The 12,479-nt window shown below is 39.6% G+C and overlaps 1 protein-coding gene across 14 annotated transcripts in view; it reads left to right on the plus strand.

Annotated features, from left to right (window-relative positions):
- Positions 1–12,479, plus strand: part of WDR27 (WD repeat domain 27) — a 275,520-nt gene that overhangs the window by 215,293 nt on the left and 47,748 nt on the right. The window lies entirely within an intron of this gene.

Genomic DNA, 12,479 nt, shown 5'->3' on the forward strand with positions numbered 1-12,479 from the left:
TTCTGGCATGTTCCTAGTTGTCACAGAAGAAGTCGATGTTCACATTATAAAAATAATGGTATTCGCTGTATGTCAAGTATTGCTCCAAGACTTTATTTATATTAACTAATTCAGTCCTCACATGAACCCTCCGAAGTGGATGCTGTGATTGGCCCCATTTCATAGATAAAGGAGCTGAGGCAGGTGAGACTCCGTAACTTTCCTTAGATGACATGGCTGGTCAATGGTGGTGCCAGGATTCAAATCTAGGCTGCTGGACCCAGTCTGCTCGGAATTGCTGTGCTGCCCTCCAGTACCCATGGGCACCAGGACTTGCATAGGGAATAATGAAAGCATGAAGGTTCTCAAGAATTTGGATTGTGGAGAAAAGTCACTATTTTTAGAGTTAGATGTGATTTACTCCTCCTTTTGCAAACTTGTAAGATGACTGTCAATGAATAAAGACACCAGTCTCAGTGCCTATGAAAACATTGAGGAAAAGGACAGCTTTAAAAACTTGCCTCCTGGCCAGGAGCGGTGGCTCATGCCTGTAATCCCAGCACTTTGGGAGGCCAAGGCAGGTGGATCATGAGGTCAGGAGTTCGAGACCAGCTTGACTAATGTGGTGAAACCCTGTCTCTACTAAATACAAAAACTAGCTGGGCGTGGTGGCTTGTGCCTGTAATCCCAGCTACTCAGGAGGCTGAGGCAGGAGAATTGCTTGGACCCGAGAGGTGGAGGTTGCAGTGAGCCGAGATCACACCTCTGCACTCCAGCCTGGGTGACAGAGTGAGACTCTGTCTCAAAAAATAAAATAAATAAAATAAAATAAAATAAAAAACCTTGCCTCCTGGTTGAGGAAACAAACGCTGCCGGAGCCTGCAAGGCTGGGTGATCACAGGAGGGTGGTGGACAGGGACATTCACAGCCTGTGCTGCAGTTAGGGTGGGACCCACATGGTGGGACACTGGGGATATACCCAATAATGGCTTTGCTGGGTCAAATGGTAGCTCTCTTTTACGTCCTTTGAGAAATCTCCAGACTGCTTTCCATAGTGGCTGAACTAATTTCCATTCCCACCAAGAGTGTTCCCTTTCTCCACAGCCTCACTAGCATCTGTTGTTTTTTGATACTTTTCTTAAAAAAAAACCCTTTTAAGTTCAGGGGTACATGTGCAGATTTGTTTTATAGGTATATCACATCAAGGGCATTTGTTGTGCAGATTATTTTGTCATCCAGGTACTAAGCCTATTATCCAATAGTTATTTTTTTTCTGATCCTTTCCTAGCTCCCCACCTCCACCCTCAATACACCCCAGTGTCTGTTGTTTCCCTCCATGTGTCCATGTGTTCTCTTCGTTGAGCTCCCTCTTGTGAAAACATGCAGTATTTGGTTTTCTATTCCTGAGTTAGTTTGCTAAGGATAATGGCCTCTAGCTTCCCTTGCATCCTTGCAAAGGACATGATCTCATTCTTTTTTATGGCTGCATAGTGTTCTATGGTATATATGTCCCACATTTTCTTTGTCCAGTCTACCATTGATGGGCATTTAAGTTGATTCTATATCTTTGCTATTGTGAATAGTGCTGCAGTGAACATACACGTGCATGTGTCTTTATGATAGAATAATTTATATTCCTTTGGGTATATATGCAACAATGGGATTACTGAGTTGAATGGTCTGTTCATGTCCTTTGCCCACTTTTTTTTTCTTTTTTTTTTTTTTTTTTTTTTTACTTTTCTTTTTATTTATAACAGAAAAATTATATAATTTATTGCAAAAGATTCATACACTGCAGATATATTTGAAGTAAAACATAAATTTATCTTCATCATTTTCATTCCTACTCTTCAGTGGTAAATATTGGTAACAATTTTGCATTAGTTTTCAATTCTATCTGCATTTATATGCACACATGTAAATGTATACAGTGAGACATGTTTAAGACATAGAGATACACATATATGTAGAAGTATTGTATATGGATGACTATACAGGTGACTTTTATCCTTCAAAAAATATGTGTTCAGTATCTTTTCATGCCATCTTAATGTAGTTTTTCCGCATCCTTCTTTTTTTTTTTTTTTTTTTTTTTAGTATTTTTTTTTTTTTTTTGTTTAATTTATTTATTATTATTATACTTTAAGTTGTAGGGTACATGTGCATAATGTGCAGGTTTGTTACATATGTATACTTGTGCCATGTTGCTGTGCTGCACCCATCAACTCGTCATTTACATCAGGTATAACACCCAATGCAATCCCTCCCCCCTCCCCCCTCCCCATGATAGGCCCCGGTGTGTGATGTTCCCCTTCCTGAGTCCGAGTGATCTCATTGTTCAGTTCCCACCTATGAGTGAGAACATGCGGTGTTTGGTTTTCTGTTCTTGTGATAGTTTGCTAAGAATGATGGATTCCAGCTGCATCCAAGTCCCTACAAAGGACTCAAACTCATCCTTTTTTATGGCTGCATAGTATTCCATGGTGTATATGTGCCACATTTTCTTAATCCAATCTGTCACTGATGGACATTTGGGTTGATTCCAAGTCTTTGCTATTGTGAATAGTGCTGCAATAAACATACGTGTGCATGTGTCTTTATAGCAGCATAATTTATAATCCTTTGGGTATATACCCAGTAATGGGATGGCTGGGTCATATGGTACATCTAGTTCTAGATCCTTGAGGAATCGCCATACTGTTTTCCATAATGGTTGAACTAGTTTACAATCCCACCAACAGTGTAAAAGTGTTCCTATTTCTCCACATCCTCTCCAGCACCTGTTGTTTCCTGACTTTTTAATGATTGCCATTCTAACTGGTGTGAGATGGTATCTCATTGTGGTTTTGATTTGCATTTCTCTGATGGCCAGTGATGATGAGCATTTTTTCATGTGTCTGTTGGCTGTATGAATGTCTTCTTTTGAGAAATGTCTGTTCATGTCCTTTGCCCACTTTTTGATGGGGTTGTTTGTTTTTTTCTTGTAAATTTGTTTGAGTTCTTTGTAGGTTCTGGATATTAGCCCTTTGTCAGATGAGTAAATTGCAAAAATTTTCTCCCATTCTGTAGGTTGCCTGTTCACTCTGATAGTAGTGTCTTTTGCTGTGCAGAAGCTCTTTAGTTTAATGAGATCCCATTTGTCAATTTTGGCTTTTGCTGCCGTTGCTTTTGGTGTTTTAGACATGAAGTCTTTGCCCATGCCTATGTCCTGAATGGTACTACCTAGGTTTTCCTCTAGGATTTTTATGGTATTAGGTCTAACATTTAAGTCTCTAATCCATCTTGAATTAATTTTCGTATAAGGAGTAAGGAAAGGATCCAGTTTCAGCTTTCTACTTATGGCTAGCCAATTTTCCCAGCACCATTTATTAAATAGGGAATCCTTTCCCCATTTCTTGTTTCTCTCAGGTTTGTCAAAGATCAGATGGCTGTAGATGTGTGGTATTATTTCTGAGGACTCTGTTCTGTTCCATTGGTCTATATCTCTGTTTTGGTACCAGTACCATGCTGTTTTGGTTACTGTAGCCTTGTAGTATAGTTTGAAGTCAGGTAGCGTGATGCCTCCAGCTTTGTTCTTTTGACTTAGGATTGTCTTGGAGATGCGGGCTCTTTTTTGGTTCCATATGAACTTTAAAGCAGTTTTTTCCAATTCTGTGAAGAAACTCATTGGTAGCTTGATGGGGATGGCATTGAATCTATAAATTACCTTGGGCAGTATGGCCATTTTCACGATATTGATTCTTCCTATCCATGAGCATGGTATGTTCTTCCATTTGTTTGTGTCCTCTTTGATTTCACTGAGCAGTGGTTTGTAGTTCTCCTTGAAGAGGTCCTTTACATCCCTTGTAAGTTGGATTCCTAGGTATTTGATTCTCTTTGAAGCAATTGTGAATGGAAGTTCATTCCTGATTTGGCTCTCTGTTTGTCTGTTACTGGTGTATAAGAATGCTTGTGATTTTTGCACATTAATTTTGTATCCTGAGACTTTGCTGAAGTTGCTTATCAGCTTAAGGAGATTTTGGGCTGAGACAATGGGGTTTTCTAAATATACAATCATGTCATCTGCAAACAGGGACAATTTGAGTTCTTCTTTTCCTAACTGAATACCCTTGATTTCTTTCTCTTGCCTGATTGCCCTAGCCAGAACTTCCAACACTATGTTGAATAGGAGTGGTGAGAGAGGGCATCCCTGTCTTGTGCCAGTTTTCAAAGGGAATTTTTCCAGTTTTTGCCCATTCAGTATGATATTGGCTGTGGGTTTGTCATAAATAGCTCTTATTATTTTGAGGTACGTTCCATCAATACCGAATTTATTGAGCGTTTTTAGCATGAAGGGCTGTTGAATTTTGTCAAAAGCCTTTTCTGCATCAATTGAGATAATCATGTGGTTCTTGTCTTTGGTTCTGTTTATATGCTGGATTATGTTTATTGATTTGCGAATGTTGAACCAGCCTTGCATCCCAGGGATGAAGCCCACTTGATCATGGTGGATAAGCTTTTTGATGTGTTGCTGAATCCGGTTTGCCAGTATTTTATTGAGGATTTTTGCATCGATGTTCATCAGGGATATTGGTCTAAAATTCTCTTTTTTTGTTGTGTCTCTGCCAGGCTTTGGTATCAGGATGATGTTGGCCTCATAAAATGAGTTAGGGAGGATTCCCTCTTTTTCTATTGATTGGAATAGTTTCAGAAGGAATGGTACCAACTCCTCCTTGTACCTCTGGTAGAATTCAGCTGTGAATCCATCTGGTCCTGGACTTTTTTTGGTTGGTAGGCTATTAATTGTTGCCTCAATTTCAGAGCCTGCTATTGGTCTATTCAGGGATTCAACTTCTTCCTGGTTTAGTCTTGGAAGAGTGTAAGTGTCCAGGAAATTATCCATTTCTTCTAGATTTTCCAGTTTATTTGCGTAGAGGTGTTTATAGTATTCTCTGATGGTAGTTTGTATTTCTGTGGGGTCGGTGGTGATATCCCCTTGATCATTTTTAATTGCGTCGATTTGATTCTTCTCTCTTTTCTTCTTTATTAGTCTGGCTAGTGGTCTGTCAATTTTGTTGATCTTTTCAAAAAACCAACTCCTGGATTCATTGATTTTTTGGAGGGTTTTTTGTGTCTCTATCTCCTTCAGTTCTGCTCTGATCTTAGTTATTTCTTGCCTTCTGCTAGCTTTCGAATGTGTTTGCTCTTGCTTCTCTAGTTCTTTTAATTGCGATGTTAGAGTGTCAATTTTATATCTTTCCTGCTTTCTCTTGTGGGCATTTAGTGCTATAAATTTCCCTCTACACACTGCTTTAAATGTGTCCCAGAGATTCTGGTATGTTGTATCTTTGTTCTCATTGGTTTCAAAGAACATCTTTATTTCTGCCTTCATTTCGTTATGTACCCAGTAGTCATTCAGGAGCAGGTTGTTCAGTTTCCATGTAGTTGAGCGGTTTTGAGTGAGTTTCTTAGTCCTGAGTTCTAGTTTGATTGCACTGTGGTCTGAGAGACAGTTTGTTATAATTTCTGTTCTTGTACATTTGCTGAGGAGTGCTTTACTTCCAATTACGTGGTCAATTTTGGAGTAAGTATGATGTGGTGCTGAGAAGAATGTATATTCTGTTGATTTGGGGTGGAGAGTTCTATAGATGTCTATTAGGTCTGCTTGCTGCAGAGATGAGTTCAATTCCTGGATATCCTTGTTAACTTTCTGTCTCGTTGATCTGTCTAATATTGACAGTGGAGTGTTGAAGTCTCCCATTATTATTGTATGGGAGTCTAAGTCTCTTTGTAAGTCTCTAAGGACTTGCTTTATGAATCTGGGTGCTCCTGTATTGGGTGCATATATATTTAGGATAGTTAGCTCTTCCTGTTGAATTGATCCCTTTACCATTATGTAATGGCCTTCTTTGTCTCTTTTGATCTTTGATGGTTTAAAGTCTGTTTTATCAGAGACTAGTATTGCAACCCCTGCTTTTTTTTGTTCTCCATTTGCTTGGTAAATCTTCCTCCATCCCTTTATTTTGAGCCTATGTATGTCTCTGCGTGTGAGATGGGTCTCCTGAATACAGCAGACTGATGGGTCTTGACTCTTTATCCAGTTTGCCAGTCTGTGTCTTTTAATTGGAGCATTTAGTCCATTTACATTTAAGGTTAATATTGTTATGTGTGAACTTGATCCTGCCATTATGATATTAACTGGTTATTTTGCTCATTAGTTGATGCAGTTTCTTCCTAGCCTCAATGGTCTTTACATTTTGGCATGTTTTTGCAATGGCTGGTACCGGTTGTTCCTTTCCATGTTTAGTGCTTCCTTCAGGATCTCTTGTAAGGCAGGCCTAGTGGTGACAAAATCTCTAAGCATTTGCTTATCTGTAAAGGATTTTATTTCTCCTTCACTTATGAAACTTAGTTTGGCTGGATATGAAATTCTGGGTTTAAAATTCTTTTCTTTAAGAATGTTGAATATTGGCCCCCACTCTCTTCTGGCTTGTAGAGTTTCTGCTGAGAGATCTGCTGTTAGTCTGATGGGCTTCCCTTTGTGGGTAACCCGACCTTTCTCTCTGGCTGCCCTTAAGATTTTTTCCTTCATTTCAACTTTGGTGAATCTGGCAATTATGTGTCTTGGAGTTGCTCTTCTCGAGGAGTATCTTTGTGGCGTTCTCTGTATTTCCTGGATTTGAATGTTGGCCTGCCCTACTAGGTTGGGGAAGTTCTCCTGGATGATATCCTGAAGAGTGTTTTCCAACTTGGTTCCATTTTCCCCCTCACTTTCAGGCACCCCAATCAGACGTAGATTTGGTCTTTTTACATAATCCCATACTTCTTGCAGGCTTTGTTCGTTTCTTTTTCTTCTTTGTTCTTTTGGTTTCTCTTCTCGCTTCATTTCATTCATTTGATCCTCAATCGCTGATACTCTTTCTTCCAGTTGATCGAGTCGGTTACTGAAGCTTGTGCATTTGTCACGTATTTCTCGTGTCATGGTTTTCATCTCTTTCATTTCGTTTAGGACCTTCTCTGCATTAATTACTCTAGCCATCAATTCTTCCACTTTTTTTTCAAGATTTTTAGTTTCTTTGCGCTGGGTACGTAATTCCTCCTTTAGCTCTGAGAAATTTGATGGACTGAAGCCTTCTTCTCTCATCTCATCAAAGTCATTCTCCGTCCAGCTTTGATCCGTTGCTGGCGATGAGCTGCGCTCCTTTGCCGGGGGAGATGCGCTCTTATTTTTTGAGTTTCCAGCTTTTCTGCCCTGCTTTTTCCCCATCTTTGTGGTTTTATCTGCCTCTGGTCTTTGATGATGGTGATGTACTGATGGGGTTTTGGTGTAGGTGTCCTTCCTGTTTGATAGTTTTCCTTCTAACAGTCAGGACCCTCAGCTGTAGGTCTGTTGGAGATTGCTTGAGGTCCACTCCAGACCCTGTTTGCCTGGGTATCAGCAGCAGAGGCTGCAGAAGATAGAATATTTCTGAACAGCGAGTGTACCTGTCTGATTCTTGCTTTGGAAGCTTCCTCTCAGGGGTGTACTCCTCCCTGTGAGGTGTGGGGTGTCAGACTGCCCCTAGTGGGGGATGTCTCCCAGTTAGGCTACTCAGGGGTCAGGGACCCGCTTGAGCAGGGAGTCTGTCCCTTCTCAGATCTCAACCTCCGTGTTGGGAGATCCACTGCTCTCTTCAAAGCTGTCAGACAGAGTCGTTTGCGTCTGTGCAGAGGTGTCTGTGTGTCTTAGTTTACTGTGCCCTGTCCCCAGAGGTGGAGTCTACAGAGACAGGCAGGTTTCCTTGAGCTGCTGTGAGCTCCACCCAGTTCGAGCTTCCCAGCAGCTTTGTTTACCTACTTAAGCCTCAGCAATGGCGGGCGCCCCTCCCCCAGCCTCGCTGCTGCCTTGCCGGTAGATCACAGACTGCTGCGCTAGCAACGAGGGAGGCTCCGTGGGTGTGGGACCCTCCCGGCCAGGTGTGGGATATGATCTCCTGGTGTGCCTGTTTCCTAAAGCGCAGTATTGGGGTGGGAGTTACCCGATTTTCCAGGTGTTGTGTGTCTCAGTTCCCCTGGCTAGGAAAAGGGACTCCCTTCCCCCTTGCGCTTCCCAGGTGAGGCAATGCCTCGCCCTGCTTCAGCTCTCGCTGGTCGGGCTGCAGCAGCTGACCAGCTCCGATCGTCCGGCACTCCCCAGTGAGATGAACCCAGTACCTCAGTTGAAAATGCTGAAATCACCGGTCTTCTGTGTCGCTCGCGCTGGGAGTTGGAGACTGGAGCTGCTCCTATGCGGCCATCTTGCTCCGCCCTCCCTGCCCACTTTTTAATGGGGTTGTTTTTTCTGTAAAGTTGTTTAAGTTCCTTACAGATGCTGGATATTAGACCTTTGTCAGATGCATAGTTTGCAAATAATTTATCTTATTCTGTAGGTTGTCTATTTACTCTGTTGATTGTTTTGCTGTGCAGAAGCCGTTTAGTTTAATTAGATTCCATTTGGCAACTTTTCCTTTTTCGCAATTGCTTTTGGTGTCTTTGTCATGAAATCTTTGCCCATTCTTATGTCCAGAATAGTGATGCCTAGGTCATATTCCAGGGTTTTTATAGTTTTGGGTTTTACATTTAAGTTTTTTATCCATCTTGAGTTGATTTTTGTATTCGGCTAAAGGAAGGGGTTCAGTTTCAATCTTCTGCATATAGCTAGCCAGTTATCCCAGCACCATTTATTGAATAGGGAGTCCTTTCCCCCATTACTTGTTTTTGCCAGGTTTGTCAAAGATCAGATGGTCATAGGTGTGTGACCTTATTTCTGGCCTCTCCATTCTGTTCAGTTGGTCTCTAAGCATCTTTTTGTACCAGTACCATGTTGTTTTGGTTACTGTAGCCCTGTAGTATAGTTTGAAGTTAGGTAATGAGATGCCTCCAGCTCTGTTCATTTCGCTTAGGATTGCCTTGGCTATTCAGGCTCTTTTTTGGTTCCATATGAATTTTAAAATAGTTTTTTTTTCCAGTTGTGTGAAGAATGTCATTGATAGTTTGATAGGAATATCATTGAATCTGTACATTGCTTTAGGCAGTATGGCCATTTTAATGATATTGATTCTTCCTATCCATGAGCATGGAATGTTTTTTCTTTCATTTGTTTCTCTCTGGTTTCTTTTAACAGTAGTTGTAATTCTCATTGTAGATGTCTTTCACCTCCCTGGTTTGCTGTATTTCTAGGTATTTTATTCTTTTTAAGGCCATTTTGAATGGGAGTTCACTCATGATTTGGCTCTTGGTTTGGCTGTTGGTGGTGTGTAAGAATGCTAGTGATATTTGTATGTTGATTTTATTTTCTGAAACTTTGCTGAAGCTGTTTATCAGATCAAGGAGCTTCTGGGGTGAGACTGTAGGATTTTCTAGATATAGAATCATGTTATCTGCAAACAAAGATAGTTTTACTTCCTCTCTTCCTATTTGGATGGCTTGTATTTCCTTCTCTTGCCTGATTGCTCTGGCCAGGACTTCCAATATTATGTTGAATAGGAATAGTGAGAGAGGGCATCCTTGTCTTGTGCCAGTTTTCAAGGGGAATGATTCCAGCTTTTGTCAATTCAGTACAATGTTGGCTGTGGGTTTGTCATAGATGGCTCTCATTATTTTGAGGTATGTTCCTTCAGTACCTAGTTTACTGAGATTTTTAAATATAAAAAGATGTTGAATTTTATTTAAAGCCTGTTCGGCATCTATTGAGATAATCATGCATTTTTATCTTTAGTTCTGTTAATGTGATGAATCACATTTATTGATTTGTGTATGATGAACCAACTTTGCATCTGGGGATGCAGCCTACTAGATTGTGGTGGATTAGCTTTTGGATGTGCTGTTGGATTTGGTTTGCTAGTATTTTGTTCAGGATTGTTGCATCAATGCTCATCAATGATACTGGCCTGAAGTTTTCTGTGTGTGTGTGTGTGTGTGTGTGTGTGTGTGTGTGTGTGTGTGTGTTTGCCATGTTTTGGTATCTGGATGATGCTGGCATCATATAATGAGTTGGGGAGGAGTCCCTTCTCCTAAATTGTTTGGAGAAGTTTTAGTAGGAATGGTACTGGCTCTTCTTTATACGTCTGGTACAACTTAGCTTTGAAAACATTTGGTCCTGAGCTTTGTTTGGTTGGTTGGCTATTTATTACCAGTTGAATTTCAGAGCTTGTTATTGATTCAGATTCTTTCTGATTTAGTCTTGGGAGGATGTATGTGCCCAGGGATTTATCCATTTCTTCTAGATTTTCTAGTTCATATGCTTAGAGGTATTCATAGTAGTCTCTGATGGTTGTTTGTATGTCTGTGGTGTTAGTGGCAATATCTCTCTTATCATTTCTGATTGTGTTTATTTGGATCTTCTCTGTTCTTATCAGTCTAGCTAGCAGTCTAATTAATTTTTTCAAAACACCAACTTCTGGATTTGTTAATCTTTTGAATTTTTTTTGTGTCTCAATCTCCTTCAGTTCAGCTCTGATTTTGGTTATTTCTTGTCTTCTGCTAGATTTAGGGTTGGTTTGCCCTTGCTTCTTTAGTTCCTTTAGTTGTGATGTTCATTGGTTAATTTGAGATATTTCTACCTTTTTGATGTGGGTGTTTAGTGCTATAAATTTCCCTCTTAATACTGCCTTAGCTTGTGCCAGAGATTCTAGTGTGTTGTATCTTTCTTCTCATTAGTTTTGAAGAACTCCTTGACATCTGCCTTCATTCTATTCTTTACCCAAAAGTCATTCAAGAGCAGGTTGTTTAATTTCCGTCTAATTGTATGGTTTTGAGCAATTTTCTTAGTCTTGATTCCTATTTTTATTGAGCTGTGGTCAGAGAGAGTGGTTGGTATGATTTCAATATTTTGCATTCATTGAGAATTATTTTATGTCTGATTGTGTGATTGATTTCTGAGTATATGACATGTGGTGATGAGAAGAATGTATATTCTGTCTTTTCAGGGTGATGAGTTCTGTAGCTATCTATCAGGTCCCTTTGGTCTAGTGTTGAGTTCAAGTCCTGAGTATCTTTGTTAATTTTCTGCCTTGATGACCTGTCTAATACTGTCAGTGGGGTGTTGAAGTCTCCCACTGTTATTGTGTGAGAGACTAAATCTCTTTGAAGGTCTCTAAGAACTTGCTTTGTGCTCAACATCACTGATTCTAAGAGACATGCAAATCAAAACCATAATGGGATACCATCTCATACCAGTCAGAATGGCAATCATTAAAAATTCAACAAAAACAGATGTTGTCGAGGTTGTGGAGCATAAAATTAGTTCAACCATTGTGAAAGACAGTGTGGTGATTCCTCACAAACCTAAAGAGAAAATTCCTATTCAACCTAGCAATCCCATTACTTGGTATATACCCAAAGAAATATAAATCATTCTATTATAAAGACGCATGCACATGTATGTTCACTACAGCACTATTTGCAATAGCAAAGACATGGAATCAACATAAATGCATACCAGTAATAAACTGGGTAAAGAAAATGTGGTACATATATATCATGGAATACTATGCAACCATAAAAAAGGATGAGATGATGTCCTTTGCAGGAACATGGGTGGAGCTGGAGGCCACTATCCTTAGTGAACTGATACAGGAACAGAAAACCAAACACTGAATATTCTTACATGTTAGTGGGAGCTAAATGATGAGAACTTGACGGCACATAGAGGGGAACAACAGACACTGGGATGTACTCAACAGTAGGGGGTGGAAGGAGGGAGACAGTCAGGAAGAACAACTAATGGGTACTAGACTTAATACCTGGGTGATGAAATAATCTCTACAGCAAACTCCCATGACACAAGTTGTCCTATGTAACAAACCTGCACTTGTAAGGCTGAAGTTAAAATAAAAGTTAAAAGAAATGACTTCATGATTGACAGAATGCTGATAAGTAGTTATAAAGCAGCTAATAAGCATATATCATTTTAGATACATGGTTCAAAATGAGAAATAATAACTTATTAAATTGGATTTTATTTCATTCATTTTTATATCATAAACACATTTTGTTTAATTGTCACCATATAAAATCTAGATGCCTAAATCATTAGAATCTGGATGCTCCTGTCTTGAGTGCATATATATTTCGGACAGTTAAGTTTTTCTTGTTAAATTGAATCCTTTACCATAATTTAATGTCCTTCTTTGACTTGTTTGATCTTTGTTGGTTTAAAGTCAGTTTTCTGTTTTTTGGCTTTTTAATAATAGCCATTCTGATTGGTATGAGATGGTATATCATTGTAGTTTTGATTTACATTTCCCTGATGATTTCTGATAATGAACATTTCTTTCATTTGTTTATTGGCCACTTGTATGTCTTCTTTTGAGATGTGTCTATTTGTGCCCTTTGCCCATTTTTTAATGAGGTTATTTGTTTTTGCTTCTTGAAATTCCCTATAGATTCTGGGTATTAGGCTCTGTCCAATATGCATAATTTTCATCTGTCAAAAGATTGTCTTTTTGCTCTGTTGAGAGTTTCTTTTGCTGTACAGAAGCTCTTTCATTTAATTAGGTCCC

This window comes from Macaca fascicularis, chromosome 4 (genome assembly GCF_037993035.2).
Source record: "Macaca fascicularis isolate 582-1 chromosome 4, T2T-MFA8v1.1".
Classification (NCBI taxonomy): Eukaryota; Metazoa; Chordata; class Mammalia; order Primates; family Cercopithecidae; genus Macaca; species Macaca fascicularis.